Here is a 17,100-nt window from a genome sequence, read left to right as displayed (position 1 = left end):
TGCTAGAGCTCAAGAAAAATATTATAGCACTTTTAACAGATGAATGGCTCTGACAGATTTAGGTCTTTTTAAAATTGTTGCTGCACAGTTAGGTCCCAGGTGGAGTATTTTTTGGGTTATTTTGTGCCTCTATTTTTTGCTAATATTTCAAACTACATGCTGTCTTCACACCTACTCAGTTTATGTATTGTCAATTTACATGATTTTGTTCAACTTTTCTTTTAATCTGTGGATGAGAATTAAGGGGCTCCAGTAACGTAGAATAATATTTTAAAAAAAGAAATTATTAAAATACTGCAATAACTTTGTGACAATCAAGTTTAACTAAGTTACTAAAGGCTCATTGATTGTTCTTTCCTGATCTAGAAGGAAACTCTGATTTGACATTACAGCCATTCTTTAAACAGACATAAAATTATAAAACATTTCCACACAACTGGGTCTTACAAAACCATTGCTTTTAGAATAAATGTGAATAGCTACTGACCAAGATAAAAGCTGACTCAATTAATTAATTTTCTAATAATTAATTGATTTGGGAATAAACAACTACTCCTTTTTTACTATAAAGTTGCTTCACCTTTCACCCTAAGAAGTGGTATTATTTTTTTCCAGTCCAATCATTTGAGCTTGTTTTATAATTATGATATTCTTGCTCACTATTTGACTTTATTATCGTATTAAAAAGAAGATAGGAGCAAGTTTGTAAATGATAAACTTTGTGTGGGAAAGATTGACCTTTTAGAGTGATATAAAAGTAAACATTTAAAAGGTAGACTATAAAAAAGTGGCTCCAGAAAAACCAAACAGTTTCCACTATACCTAGCTTTTCAATAACTGGGAGGGTGTTCCTGGCCAACAAAAGTGACATATTTAAAGTAATTGACACGTCAGAAGAACCTTCACAGTGATAGATGAACCTTCCACTTCCAGGTATACATGTATGATGGTAAAGAATGGTTCATGATTCCGGTGATTTGAGGAAGCTTTTTGGTAAAAAAAAAAAAAAAAAAATATCACAAATGGAGCCTGCTTTCAGAAGGAGGAATGCATAGCTGCAAGGGGCAATCCCAAACCTTCAATGAAACCATGTTTCAAGCAGAAAGCAATCTGTACAATTTTATCCTGTGATCCCCAGTCTCTCCTCCAACAGGTGACCCAATTTAACCTTGACTTGAGGCTTATTATCCCCAGATCTTCTGTATCCTTAACTTTGGCCCTCTAGCTGCTTCTTGCATTAAGGTTGTCCTTCCTCTGCAAGTGGTTTAATTCAGAAATTGTAGCTCCCAACTATAAGCTTCTTTGAAAATTCCACTTCTCCTTTAGACCTTTATTATGGTAATGACTTCATGACAAGTTTATTGCTTCCTGGTTCCAATGCTCCAGGTCCCAACCCACTTATTAACCCTCATAAATTTTCCCACTTTGTGAACAATGGAGTCTTTGGGGGCTCTAGTAGTTCCCATCCAAGTCTGGAAGGAAAAAACCCATGCAGCTATCCTACTGATTAGTCTCAAAAGTGAAGTTATGCTCTTTTCCACCTTCAAAAGCAAAAATCTGCTCAAGTCTTAGTAGATATATGTAAGATATTGCTGAAATGGTGTGCTGCTTCACTGGGAGGATTACTGTGGGCTATGCTTCCCGCCCTCTGCCTCTGAACATCACCACATGAACATCCCTTATTTGATCTGTGACATGGATTTTCCCTCACTGATTAGCTGATAATGCATTTAGTTCTCCTGCCCAGTGTTTTGCTTTGGCTTTCTCCCCTTCAATTCTCCATTCTCTACCCCTTAGCACTGCTCCTCCCATCTCTCTACTGGTAAAAGTCCCAGTAGTAGGTCTACCAGTTCCACTCAATGGATATCAGGTAGCAGACATTACTTGATAAAACAGTTCAGTTTAAATCAACACCTTGATTTTCAAAGAGAGAGAGAGAAAGAGAAAAGGAGATGGTAGAAACAAAGTGTTATTGTTGGTAGGTAATGCTGAGTTGATTACGATTCTTAGCAACCCCACATGACAGAGAAGAACTGCCCCATAGAGTTTTCTTGGCTATCATCTTTGCAGAAGCAGATCACGAGGTCTTTCCCTTGTAGAGCTTCTGGGTGTGCTCAGATTGCCAAACTTTCGGTTAGCAGCTGAGAGTTTAACCATTGTGCCACCAGGGCTCCCTGGGAACAAGGTAGCCATGGAGATATCTCCTTTTTATAAAACCGTTATTGGAATGAATACATCTGCAGGCTTATCTCCCTCTGCCCTGAAAATGCCTGTTTCCTTAGTGGTTGTCAAAATTATGAAACTAAGAATATAGGTCACATTCCATATTCCATATCATCTACTTGAGAATGGAGGTTTCCACAAATAATTCACAAAATCATTTTGTGAGCTGATCACAATAAGTTTTTTTTTAAAGTTGTGGACATTTGATAGTGACAACAGAGGTCAGGAATATGGACTATCAGACAGACCGGAGCTCAAACTTCATGGCTTTCCTGTTGCAGAAATTTGGGTACATTTCATGTCTCAACTATTCAGCATCTTCATTCTAAAATGGGAATAACAATGCTTCCCCACTGTATTGCTGTAAGAACTAAATGAGACAATACATAGTACATAGTGCTACCTTTCTGAGCACGTGGTATGTGATTAATAAATGAAAGCTCTTATTTTGTTGTTATTTCTCTTATTGTTACTCACAAGAAGCTACATACCTAATAAAAAATAAAACAGTTAACCCCAGGCAATGAAAATGAACATGTTTACCTACAACATAAACCCAGGGTGGAACTAGAGTCTGTTGGCGTATTATTTAATAACTGGGTTTCCTATTTTTTCCAAATTATTGCAGAAGGCTTCCCAAATGAAATAAAAATCCAAATAAATATTAAGCTGCCCAAGAAGGACGGCTTGGGGCTAGCAATCAGAGAATTTGCTAAATAGAAACCATAGATATTCAGAATATTATTTTTTCTCTCTTAGCAGAAACAATGCACCAGTCTTTTTTCATTGCAAATCATCCAATAAGCAGAAACTATTGAAGGTAAATGAAATACTGTATTACCTTTTCCCTAAGGGGAAAAAGTACAAACCATTAATGTTTTTCCTTTAAAATCCAGCGATTTCATAATGTAACATTACAAAATAACATCTACTGGGATTGCACCAGAAAATACAGCCTTCTAGGTTTTGTCGTTTTTATTCCATGGAGTTAATAAAGTTACTTTTAGAGTGATTTTGCAACCAATAATTCATTGGCATAAATGCCTTTGCTCTTACAGTGTCACAGATAACATAGTTTTCAGGTCAGAAGTCTAGTCTCCACCAATTTGAGATTCCTGTATTTCCTTCATTCAGAAATCCACTTAAATTAGCAAATCTGAATAAAGCTTACTGCATCCAACAAATAAAAAAAAAAAAAAACTTTTAATTATAGGACAAAATGCACAGCCACATAAAAACAAATGAATATGCCATACGCAGCTAAAGCAAGGCCGGATTAAGCATGTGAGAGCCCTAAACACTAATAATCTGTGGTGTCCCCTTCTATGCTCTCTAACACATTTCAACAGGATATGTGAGTTAGATATATATATGTATATATGTGTGCGTGTGTGTGTGTATATCTTAGCTATCCATGATGTAACTTCTTTACAAATGTGACTATATTAGTGATCATACATGAAGAAAACAAAAGGTCATTAAAATGACAGGAAAGAAAGAAAAGACCAGAATGAATGTCAGAAGAGATTCTGAAACTTGCTCTTTAACTAAGAGTACCTAAACTGAATGGAAGAATGATGCAATGAAAGAGCTGAACAGAAGACTTAAAAGAGCAACTTGAGAAGACAAAGTAAAGTATTATAATGAAATGTGCAAAGACCTAGCAATAGAAAACCAAATGGGAAGAACACGCTCAGTATTTCTCAAGCTGAAAGAACTGAAGAAAAAATTCAAGCTTCGAGTTGCAGTACTGAAGGATTCTATGGGGAAAATATTGAACAATGAAGGAAGCACCAAAAGAAGATGGAAGGAATACACAGAGTCACTATACCAAAAAGAATTGGTCTACATTTAACCATTTCAGGAGGTAGCATACAATCAAGAATCAATGGTATTGAATGAAGAAGTCCAAGCTGCACTGAAGGGAATGGTAAAAAACAAAGCTCCAGGAATAGACAGAATGCCAACTAAGATGTTTCAAAAAACAGATACAGCACTGGAGGTGCTCATTCATCTATGTCAAGAAATTTGGAAGACAGCTTCCTGACCAACTGACTGGAAGAGATCCATATTTGTGCCCATTCCAAAGAAAGGTGATTCAACAGAATGTGGAAATTATCGAACAAAATCATTGATATCACACACAAGTAAAATTTTGCTGAAGATCATTCAAAAGCAGCTGCAGCGATATATTGACAGGAAACTTCCAGAAATTCAGGTCAGATTTAGAAGAGGACATGGAATGAGGTATATCATGGCTGATGTCAGATGGATCTTGGCTGAAAGCAGAGAATACCAGAAAGATGTTTACCTGTGTTTTATCGACTATGCAAAGGCACTGGACTCTGTGGATCACAACAAATTATGGATGACATTGTGAAAAACGGGGATTCCAGAACACTTAATTGCATTCATGAGAAACCTGTACAAACACTAAGAAGCAGTCATTCAAACAGAACAAGGGCATACTGCATAGTTTAAACAAATGTGTGCATCAGGGTTGTATCATTTCACCAAAGTTACTCAATCTGTATGCTGAGCAAATAATCTGAGAAACTGGACTATATGAAGAAGAACGGGGCATCAGGATTGGAAGAAGACTCATTAACAACCTGCATTATGCAGATGACACAACCTTGCTTGCTGGAAGTGAAGAGGACTTGAAGCACTTGCTGATGAAGATCAAGAACTACAGCCTTAAGTATGGATTACACCGCAACATAAAGAAAACAGAAATCCTCACAACTGGACCAATAAGCAACATCATGAGAAAGGGAGAAAAGGTTGAAGTTGTCAACGATTTCATTTTACTTGGATCCACAATCAGTGCCCATGGAAGCAGCAGTCAAGAAATCAAATGATGCATTGCGTTGAGCAAATCTGCTGCAAAAGACCTCTTTAAAGTGTTAAAAAGCAAAGGTGTCACTTTGAGAACTAAGGTGCACCTGACTCAAGCCATGGTCTTTTCAATCACCTCATAGGCATGCAAAAGCCGCACAATAAATAAGGAAGACTGAAAAGGAATTAAGGCCTTTGCATTACAGTCTTGGAGAAGAATACTGAATATACCATGTACTGCCCGAAGAATGAACAAATCTGTCTTGGGGGAAGTACACCCAGAATGCTTCTTAGAAGCAAGGATGGGGAAACTTTACCTCATGTGCCTTGAACATGTTATCAAGAAGGATCAGTCCCTGCAGAAGGACATTATGCTTGGTAAAATGGAGAGTCAGGGAAAAAGAGGAAGACCCTCAAAGAGATGGACTGACACAGTAGCTGCCTCAATGGGCTCAAGCACAACAAAGATTGCAAGGAGGGTGTAGGGTGGGGCAGTGTTTCCTTCTGTTGTACAAAGGGTTGCTAAGAGTTGGAACCAACTGACAGCTCCTAACAACAATTTACTGGGGATTAAAAGCAAATTTTAGGAGAATGGGATGAACTGGATTATAAAATTTTTGTGGATGTGGGTTGCTAATATTTTTACTATATACCACATTTTCTACAAAAAAAAAATGCTCCACGTATTCTACAACAAAGAAAATGATTCATTGAACCTGTTTCAGCAATTGATATAGAATTCTGTTGATCTGCGACAAGGAATAATTGACTTTCACCAATTTTGCTTTCAACAGCTCATACTTCAATTTTCATGCTTGTTTCACAATAGGTGCTGTAATTATAAATGAAAAGATGCCATAAAAGAAAATTTAATGACCAGAAAACAAATATTATAACAAATTGCTGTATTTTTTATTGTGCTTTAGATGTAGGTTTACAGAACAACTTAGTTTCTCATTAAACAATTAATATTTATATTGCCTTGTGACATTGGTTGCCAACCCCATGATGTGTCAACACTCTCCCCTTCTCAACCTTGGATTCCTCATTTCCATTTGTCCAGCTTTCCTGTCCCCTTCTGCCTTATTGTCCTTGCCCCCAGGCTGGTGTGCCCTTTTAGTCTTGTATATATAGTTGAGCTACATATATTACTGTTCGTTTTATGGGTCTGTATAATCTTTGGCTGAAGGGTAAACCGCAGACGTGACTTTAATACTGAGTTAAAAGAGTGTTCTGGGGCCATACTCTTGAGGTTTCATCAGTCTCTGTCAGACCAGTAAGTCTGGTTGTTTTTTGTGAGTTTGAATTTAGTTCTACATTTTTTCTCCAGTTCTTTCTGGGACTTTCTATTGTGATCCCTGTCAGAGCAGTCAGTAGTAGTAGCCAGGCACCATCTAGTTGTACTGGACTCAGTCTGGTGGAGGCTGTGGTGGTTGTGGTCCATTAGTCCTTTGGACTTATCTTTCCCTTGTGTCTTTGGTTTTCTTCATTCTCCCTTGCCCCAGATGGGGTGAGACCAACGGAATATCTTAGATGGTTGCTCACAAGCTTTTAAGATCCCAGGCACTACTCACCAAAGTAGGACATGGAACATTTTCTGTATAACTGTGTTATGCCACTTGAGCTGGATGTCCCCTGAGACCATGGTCCCCCACCCTCAGCCCAGTCACTCAGTCCCTCAGGGAGTTTAGATGCATCTATGAAGCTTCTGTGACTTTGCCTTGTTCAGGATGTGCTGACTTCCGTGGTACTGTGTATTGTCTTACCTTCACCAAAGTTACCACTTATCTATTTTCTAGTTAGTGTCTAGTTACTATATTTTATTTTTAGACAGATTTTTTTATCTCTAATATGTTATAATTGAAAACATTTCTTTCTACTCTTTGCTCTAACAAATTCTTTGATGATTTTGTCACAATTAAGCCGCCAAACAATACCTACCCCCAAACATACTAAGGATATTGAATCGAGTCTTTCTTGAATCATTCTTGTACGCTGAGGGGTTTTGAGTCTCTTTAGGGATGAAAATGAGTGTTCTGTTGTGCGATTCGTAACCATTAAAGTTAGGGATATGGGTAAAGCTATTTCAACATTGGAAAATATGCATTGCATTTTATCTTTTATTATGGAATCATACATTCCTAAATGAGTATAATTTGCCTTTCCTGAATATGTAAACTTATTCTCATGTAAGAATGAAATTGTCCCACTTCTCTGTAAAGGTTTGTATTTAAGTCACTGGGATAAGCCTGCACTAATTTATTGGATGCCTCCATGCATTCTTCATCAGGTATATCCACATTGTTTAAGAAGGAAAATTGATTTGAAAGAACTTCATACACTTTCATCCTTCTTTTCATGCAAGATTCAAGTGTGTCAGTGATGGTCTAGTATGTGGTTACATGAAATAGATCTCTGGCACTCAATACTTCTGGAGTGCATCCTTCATTTAATTGTTTCTTTTTAATGCTTCTGCTATGGTGAACTGCTTGATAATCAGTATTTGGCAGCATTTGCTTTGTTGTATTTTCAAAATTTTCTCTTAAATTATGTAAATACCCTGTCAATGACTGGTAGAGATCTGTGCATATCTTTAAATTTGCTTCTGAATCTGGTGAGCTTGACTCATCCGATGAAAATGCTGCAATATGTTATTCCACTTAACCAACATAAATACATACTGTAGCATTAGCATTTTGTCAGCGATGTCTTCAGCTTCTCTTTTGGTATCCTTTTTTGTGTCTGGTCTTCAGCAATATTTTCTAAGGCATCTAGAATCTGAGCGTATAATTCCCGAGTTGCACTTATTGCTGCAGCATGCACTTCCCAATGTGTATTAGAAAGACATTTTAACACTTGATCATCGGCTAAATATGTTTTAAGAACTGCTCGTTGGTGAGTAGAGGTGGCAAAAATATGTAGAGTAACTGAACAGTAGGAAATAATTTAACTCCTTCTGGATAATAATCTACTGCAGTATGAACTACAAGTTTAAGTGAATATGCAGCCCATGGTATGAAAATGGCATATTCATTATGTTCTAAAAATTTCTGCTGTATGCCTTTATAAGGCCCTGACATATTGGCAGCATTATCATAGGACTAGCCTCTGCACCTAGAAAAAACAATTCTTCAAACTTCATATAAATAGTGAATTACTTGGTTTGTAATTTCTTCACTGGTATGACTTTTTAAGCTGGTAAATGTGATAAACTGCTCAATAGATTTTCCACCTGTTGGAGATACATATCTTAAAACAATACTTAGCTGACCTCTATGTGAAAGATCAGGAGCGGAATATACAAACCGAAAGGCTGAGCTACACTTATTTCACTGAAAATAGTTATCACACCTTATTACTTATAAGTTGATTCTTCACATGCTGTTTTAGACACATACGATGGGTTGCCCTTTCCCGTGTCACCATATTTTGTGATGTGACCTGATAAAAATGGATCAAACTCAGCAACAAGTTCAAATAAACACAAATTTTTTCCATTTTGTGGGGACCCAAACATATCATTTCTTCCTCGAAAAGATAGTTCACTTTCAGTGATTGTTATAAAGACAGCAACAACACATTGCAAAATAGCTTTCCAACACCGAAGTTCTTCATTAATTTGTGTTTCTAGTTCATGAGTTAAGCCAAAACCACATCTTCAGTTTAAACATGACAACATACGATCTCTGTGAAATGCACTGCTTTCATGTTTATCAATTATATTTGAGTTGTGCCAATTGCTAAATCCAACTGTGGCAAATGCAGGATTAAATAATTTAGGACTGAATAGTTTGAAAACAAAAGAATACAGTAGCCACTCCCTCTTATAATTTCCACTACTAGCTTAGCACTCCAGGAACATATTCTGGCTACAGAACCTTGTTTGTTTACCATCCAGAAATTTTCATCACTAATTTTCAAATGGTCCACTGTGATATTGACAATCATTTGGCTTTCTTTTGATCCAATAATTTACATCTTTAGAAGAAAAATTATTCCACAAAACAGGATCTGTTTTTCTGTTATTTACGGGGTCTGCAGATAAGACAATTTAAGACTCTAAAATAGTTTCACTTTCTATACCATTATTAATTTTTTTACTACAGCAAGGAATGGATATAGAATTTGCAACAAATTCGTTATATTTGTATTGGTGCTAGTAATTTCAGCACTAGCAGTACTAGTTCAAGAACTTGCACCCATAAACTCTAGTGTTCAGTGGAAGATGTCTCTTCTGATTCGTTATGTTTTAAAAAGTAAGTTCATTTTGGAATTGTGTTTAGGGATTCCCAAATCCTTTTCTTTTTTATCTTCTATGAGTTTTTGTTTTTACACTCCACTTAGTTGTTGCCATTTATTTTCACCTGGATATAAAATTATGTCACTTTTTAAGTTTGGTTCTGCCATAACAAATAAATTTGAAGAGTTGAAAATAAATAAAATTGATAAAACAAGTAAAATTCATGAAATAAAATTTACCTTTAAATTTGTATGCTAAGACAAAAAATTGTATCTGGAAATCAGTAAGTAAAAAAAAATTGACTTGAAACATGTAATTTTCTTCTTCAGGTCTGAGACAATCAAAAGAAATAGTACTTACAAGGCAGTTGGAAATAATTTCATTCATTTGTTTTACATTTATTGGTGGGCTCTTTGCAGATCTCCATGAGTGTTTTTTATCTTGAAATGATATTTAAAAACTTGCACACTCACTTTCCATCCTTTGATGCTGCATCTTCACCATTCATTGGAATACTACTGACACCCGACAGGGGCGAGAACAATCACAAAGAGCATGACACAAATACAAGGGTATGCTCAATCGGAAGACGTAGTTTGGTTCACTTTGCACAGGACAGGACCAGATATGTCACGAGTCACATGATGATAGTGCCGGTGGCACATTCTTAAGTGGTCAAGGAGAGAGAACTGAATGCTGAAGTTATACGCGATTGGTCCAAAATGAAAAGGTTATTGCATCCAGAATTTACAAAATGTACATTTTATTTTTATGGAATTTTTCAACTCCCATATTCAGAGATGCACATAACTGATGTGACAACTGTACTACTTCTCAACAAGCAAGTTTGTTTTGGAGTCTTAACAATATCAGTCAGTTTCTTAGAAGACATTCTGAAGGGAAATGGAAAATAAAATACATGTATATAATTTTTGTTATCTCATTTATTTCCTCAAGTACTTGTTCAATTTCCTTACATGAAGATGCATAAATATTCTGATAAAATGTAAATATAATGTTCTTATAAATGTCCTTTGTTGCTTTCTTGGAAGACGAATTTAGAAACACACTCATTGTTGCAAAGCAGAAGCATATTTTGTATAGTACATAAATACTGAATTTTGTGTCCTCTTCATATGCCTAATAACTTATTTATTAGCAAATATAGAGTAATATCAAGCATTGTGTCCTGTACGACAGACAATAAAGAAAACTCATGATACATAAATTAAAACATTTTGTGTTAGATAAAAACGAATATTTCCAGTATTTTTTGGACATTTGCTATGTTAGTATTCTATTAAATGTACACTAGATTGTATCCACGTGTATGCCAAACATATTTTAAAGTTAACGTTATAAATATTATTGTTTACAAAACTTAGGACATGACTGTATGTAAATGTTATACAGTTAAAAAGTAACTTGATTGAATTCATTGCAATGGTTGACTTATTCGAGTTCTACTGCTTTTTCATGTCATCTGAGATTGCAGTTCCCATTGGTTGTTCACCAGGACATGCACAAGAGCGTAACTTGTGTTTGTATTATGGCAGAGAGCATTGCTGGCCCTCCTGGCTAGAGCTGCTGAATCAGCAAACGTGGATATATAAGACAGTTCTCTCAAAATGGATCAGAGACCTGTTATCTGTTAATACAATCCACCCTCAACCAGTAACCACTCATGTTGAATCCAGTTGCATTTTGGGTGAATGAAGCAAGGGTTGTAATCAACAGCCCATCCACACCTCTTGTTTTTAAGAAAGAAATAGTATACTCCCAAGAGACCAGCTGAGATAAGGAGTTTCAAATACACAGAAGGTGACCTTAGAAGACAGATGGCAATGAAGGTGTTGAAGTGGTAGGGGCCTCATAGCTTAAACAACCTTGATCGTGGGTGCCCTTGTGCCCCTGCGAAAACTCTATTTCTGCCAACCACATTCTCACACACCGGAGCTGGTATCAGTCTCATTTAGCACCCTACCAGTCCCCTTCCACTGCAGCCCTCGCTTTTGTTTGTGACTTGTCTGCTTGGCATCTATGGGTCTTTGCTTTGGACAACTGGTGCCCCTGTTTTATTGATGCCCTAAAAACATGCTTACCTTCCTTATTGGGTAATCTGTTTCTGAGTTAAAGAAATGCAATTGTTACTTCAAGATTTTTTTTTTCCACCTGTCAAGTGAAAATGATATGAGAAAATAATACATAAAATTGTAAAAACCACAGTGTTTCTGATGAAAAAGACAACAATCTAATCTCTCTCTTCTCTTTTCCCTCCAGCTGAGAATACAGGCAATCAACACAGTTTCAATTTGATATTTTCGTTATGCTGTAAACAACCATCTCTCATTTGTACTGAGATTCTTGCCCTTGCCCCAGTCACAGGAGCTAGAGAACTCAGAAGCCCACTCTGGGGTCCTGCCACCACCTGGTCTCCCTGTCATGGAGGATGGGGGCTGGCTGCACCCTGGCCATAGGGAAAAGGAACCTTGAGCACAATGTGACTGTGTGGGACAGCTGGCATGGGAGGGATCCTGGAAGGCAGCTCATCTAACTGCTTTCCTCACTACTGAGCGAGATGGGTAAGCTGACCCAGAAAGAATTGACCTGCACATGGTGGGCTGAGCTCCATAGGGTCGAAGTGTTGTTTGCCTTATTCAGTTCTCATTTGCCAGTCTCTGAAGAGTGCATACAGAGAGAGTGGGTGAATAAATGAATGGAGGAACGTATGGATGAATGAACAGGAGCTTACTTAAGGGATCATTTTTTCCTGTCTTCAGTTTGGCCAATTACATGTGGCATTTGAAGAACACTGGATTTCACATTTTAATTTCTCTCTCTTTTTGGCTTACAACAGCTATTTTCCAAAAACTCTTTTCTTTTTTTTTTTTTTTAAAAAAGAAGCCAGTTTAATTATAAATACCAAGTAACTATAGAATTGGTTTAATTGCAATGAAACAAAGTATGGCATGATAGGAAATAATAGCTTTAGAACAAACTATAATGATAAATTAGTTTATTTTACATTTTAATTACAATGCTTTTCATTTGTATAGACATTTAAAATTACTAAAGTGGGATGACATATTGTTTTATTATATTGCTGTATTTAAACTGATGGAAAACTAATTCCCTAGTATTTGTAATTGAATGGATTAGAGCCTCCAGTCCACTGGTAATTCTGACAAACCAAACAACCAACCAACAAAAAAGCTATCCCCAACTCATTGTGGCATGGAAAGTCAAAGCCTGTGATAGTAGCAGAAGGTAACTTCTCCTAGGCTAGGACACAAGCCAATAAGTGGTGAGGCGTCTAGCCCTTTGTGGAAATGTATTTCTTTGTACCAGACTACCATTTTCTTTTTCTGCTTTATAACTTCTCTGCCTAACACATATTCTCATAGCTTCTGTGGTGTTAAAATTGCATTTCCTGATGAAGAAATACTAGTATGTGCTTGGGAAATGTTGCATTAAACAAAGTTAAATCAATTTTGATGTTGCAAGGGCTCTTTGAGTCACTATTCTAATGCGTTAGGTGATACAGTAATGGAATGTTCTGTTGTGTGCTGTCGAGTCAATTCTGACTCATAGTAATGGATATTTCCCTAATTCTTCAAACATGGATACTTTTCCCATGATCATCTCTTAAAACTAATTTTTCATGAAATATTCTTTAGTGAACTCTTTGTTAAACAGTAATTTCTTGCTCCCAGTAGTTATCTTTTTCATGTAGTCTCATCTTAAAAAAATAAAATGGTCACAATGATACTTTTCCAAGAGGTTCAATAGGATTTGTCTGGAAAAACTTAAAAATGTTCAGTTGTTTTTTTGGATCTTAAAGCTGGAGAAAGTTGAGTATAACTATGCTACAGTGATCATTTGGGAGAAGTAGTTTATCATCTGTAGAGAAGATCACCATCATCTTTCATCCTTATGGTGGCATTGGTCCTGTGTGCAGGTGTGTTTGAAGGTAGTGTGGAGGCAGAGATCAGGAGGAGGGGGAGCAGTATTTAACCCAGTATTTCAGATCACAGTCAACTATCCAGGCACTAAAGTTTAGGGAAAGGTAGTTAAGGATAGGGAGAGAAATGAGTGCATATCTATTTCTCTACCCAATAACCCTTGTCCTTATCCAAATTAATATCCTAATTCTGAACAGGATTATCACTTATATAAAACTTCATAGCCTGAATCTACATTCTGAAAACGTATGCCAATTGTAACACTGAACTCTACTTCTAAAAACATTTTGTTTTATCATACGTTTCCCATAATGGTCTAACAATTTCCCCTCCACCTGCCTTTAAGTTCTAATAGAGAGAAATGCAAGAGATTTCCTTATATAGCTTTACATAATTCTTCTCTTTGGTAATTAAAAATGTATGTGTGCCCAGGTTTCCACAGATGTACATTAAAAGCAACTAAATTAGCTTCATATTCCATAAATCCCTTCCTATTCCTGGCTCTCCTTCCTCTGTTGCTCCAGGTGAATAGAGGTCAATTCTTGTGCCTTGAACGGCCACTTGCAAGCTTTTAAGCCCCCAGGCACTATGCAAGGAACTAGGTAGGAGGCAGAACAGAAGCACAAAACACTCGTGCCATGAAACCAGAATTGGAGGGTGCCTAGCTACCATTACTGAACATTTTGATCAAGGATTCTATAGAGGAATCCTGATCAAAAGGGGGAAAATATAGAATAGAATTTAAAATTCTCATAGACTCCAGATTTTCTGGAGCCATAGAGGCTGGAAGAACCCCTGAAACTACTGGTCTGAGATAATCTTTATACCTTAAGCCAAAAAACATCCCCTGAAGTCTTCTTAAAACCAAACAGTCGTTTAGCGTAGCTAGCAAAGAATGCCTGCTTTGAGCATTCTGCTGTTTTAAGAATTATCTATATGGAATCAACTTGACATCAGCAACTTGAAAGATGAGATAGAAACCTTAGGAGGCAGTGAGTTTATGCAAACAGGGGAGGGGCAACTTAGAAAAGAAGGGCGAGAATAGTTGCACACCTCAAAGAATGTAATAAATGTCACTGAATGGTACATGTAGAAACTGTTCAAATGGTGTATATTTTGCTGTGTATATTTTCAACAGCAATGGCAAAATAAGTAATTTAGAAATGAGCAACTAAATCAAAACGATGATTCTGGCAATGGTCGTGTCGATGAAAATAAAAAGACACATTTGGTGTAGAACAATTTTAGAATGGCTTTAACATTAATGTTATATTAAAACCCACTGCCATCGAGTATTATGTACATATTATTCTGGGTACAAAATATCATGAAGGCATTAATACAAAAGGGACCAAGTATTATCTGAAATATTTAAATAAATAAGCCATACTCTATTAGATGTAGGTAAGGGTTCAACGCAGTGTCCGGAATATAATCAACGGTCAATAAATGCTAGTCATCATTGTCATCACTATTAGACTTTTCTCATTCAATTCTGTACAACAGTCTACTGGGTCCTCAAATAAATTTAAGCAAAGAATGACCCAAATGTCATTAGCCAGAACAAAAAAAAAGGTCAAGGTTAGTGATTTTAAACCCTTTCAATTATGAAATATAATTTTCTGTCTCTGCATCTCCCTTACTCATGAAAAATTTGAGTCAACATCACTATCTGTACAACGAAGTAAAAATCCTTCCACAAGTGCAAACAAAAAGCCCTCTGGGGCTCCTTCTTAGCTTCAGAGACTCCTCCTTAAATACTTGCGCCACACTTGGTTCTTTTAAAAAAGGAAATGAGAAGGATCTCTAGTTTCAAAGATTTTGGAGCAACAAATACCTTGTTTAATGCTCAAAAATGATTTCTATTCTTACTATAGACTATATTTGGAGACTAGCAATATAAGACTGTGAAATATCCTTACACATGAGTAAATTTAGCAAGATCATTACATAGATTTAGCATATACATCTAACATGTTAACACTTATTTCATTACATTCAGCTACAGTTATCCTGTATCAGGTTGCCAGCATAATGAATTCCAAAGCTGACACGAGAACAGAGGATGTACTATGCCCAGAAGGTGAAAACACATGTACTCAAAGACAGCAAGTGAGGCGTCAAGAAGAGACAAAGGATTTTTGACACAGAGAGATGCGGTTTCCAGTCTCGGTTATGTAATTTAATAGCTGGTGTAACGCTGGTGATTAGGAAGCTGATCCTAAGTTTCCTCCTCTGCAAAATGGGTTTAACGATAATTTGATTTCAAAATTGTAGCAAGGATGAAAAAATAAAATAATGTTTATAAGTATGAAGTCTCTGGGTAGCACAAAAAGTTGTGTTCAGCTGCTAGCTGAAAGGTTGGTGGTTCTAACCCTCCCAGAGGCGCCTTGGGAGACAGGTTGGTGATCTGCTTCTGAAAGGTCATAGCCTTGAAAACCCTATGTAGCAGCTCTACTCTGTTCACATGGGTTTGCCATGAGTCAGAATTGCCTTGATGACAACAAACAACGACAACAATGCATAAAATGTGTGATGCATAGAAGCACTCTTTCATTTGTTGATTCTATGTACTACAGCACTGCCCTAATGATGGGGAAACAGAAGTGAAAAAGACAGATATATTTCCTAGACATAATCTTGCTGGGCACACAGAAAGTAACCAAGTGAACAGACAAATTAAAAAAAAAAAAATCAGAAATACAAGCTGAGAAAATTTTCCTGAATAACTGGTCACCACTCTTCAAAAATGTTAAGAAAGGCAAAGGAAAGCTGAAGAACTGTTTCATATTAAAAGACTAAAGAAAGATGACGACTAAATGCAATGCCTGGTCCTAGATTGGATTCTGGATTGGGGTGGTGGTGGTAGGGGAGTAGCTATAAAGAATAATTGGGAATAGAGGTAGAGTTCCCAATTTATGACAAGTTTCCATTCCAATGACGCCATTGCATGAAGATTCTGATTTAAGTCGAATACCTTTTTTTTAGTTTTCATTATTACTGCCTTTTATCATCAGTATCTTTACAAATTCGATTTTTATTTGTCCCGAGGGATTGGCATGAGAATGATAAGATCATCAAATCATGTGCTGCAACAGTGCGCATAGTACATATTACCAATGATAAGAGGTACAAAAAAAAAAGGACAGTCATAAGTACAGTTTATGGTAACTCAAGTACCTTGTAAATCAGGGACTACCTGTAATTCGAATAATTGACAAAGTCGGAATATGAACTGTGGTGATTTTGATAACTGGTCTGTGGTAAGAGAACACCCTTGTTTTTAGGAAATGCACACCAAAGTACTTGGGGATAAAGAGGCAACATGTTTCCAATAACCCTCAAATGGCTAAAAAATATGGAGGGAATAAAGGAGGGATGAATGGGGGGGGTGGGAATAACATTAAAGCAAATGGCAAAATATAATTAGTGAATATGGTCAAAGAGTATATGAGAGTTCCTTGTATTACTCTTGCAAATTCTCTGTAAACTTTAAGTTACATAAAAATAAAAATGTACTTTAATTAAGGGAAACGAGAGGTGGTATAGTGATTACGTGCTATGGCTGCTAAACAAATGGTCAGCAGTTCAAATCCACTAGGCACTCCTTGGAAACTCTATGGGACAGTTGTACTCTGTCCTATATGGTCCCTATGAGTCGGAATCGACTCGATGGCAGTGGGTTTGGTTAGGGGTTTAGAGAGGTTTTCAACAAGTATTCATTCTTTTTTACCCTTCCCTTGAAGCTTGCCTCTCTGGAGGACATTTTACAAACTTTATTTAGAGTTTCAGCAGCAGAAATAGAGTCTTAAACCTTTGTAGGTCCTCCATATTGAG

The 17,100-nt window shown here is 36.7% G+C and overlaps 1 protein-coding gene across 3 annotated transcripts in view; it reads right to left on the bottom strand.

Annotated features, from left to right (window-relative positions):
- ZNF385D (zinc finger protein 385D) overlaps positions 1-17,100 on the bottom strand; it is a 999,751-nt gene that overhangs the window by 612,263 nt on the left and 370,388 nt on the right. The window lies entirely within an intron of this gene.

Source organism: Elephas maximus, chromosome 27 (genome assembly GCF_024166365.1).
Source record: "Elephas maximus indicus isolate mEleMax1 chromosome 27, mEleMax1 primary haplotype, whole genome shotgun sequence".
NCBI classification, from domain to species: domain Eukaryota; kingdom Metazoa; phylum Chordata; class Mammalia; order Proboscidea; family Elephantidae; genus Elephas; species Elephas maximus.
Note: the sequence above shows the minus strand (reverse complement) of the source record. Positions and strands in the feature narration are given on the sequence as shown.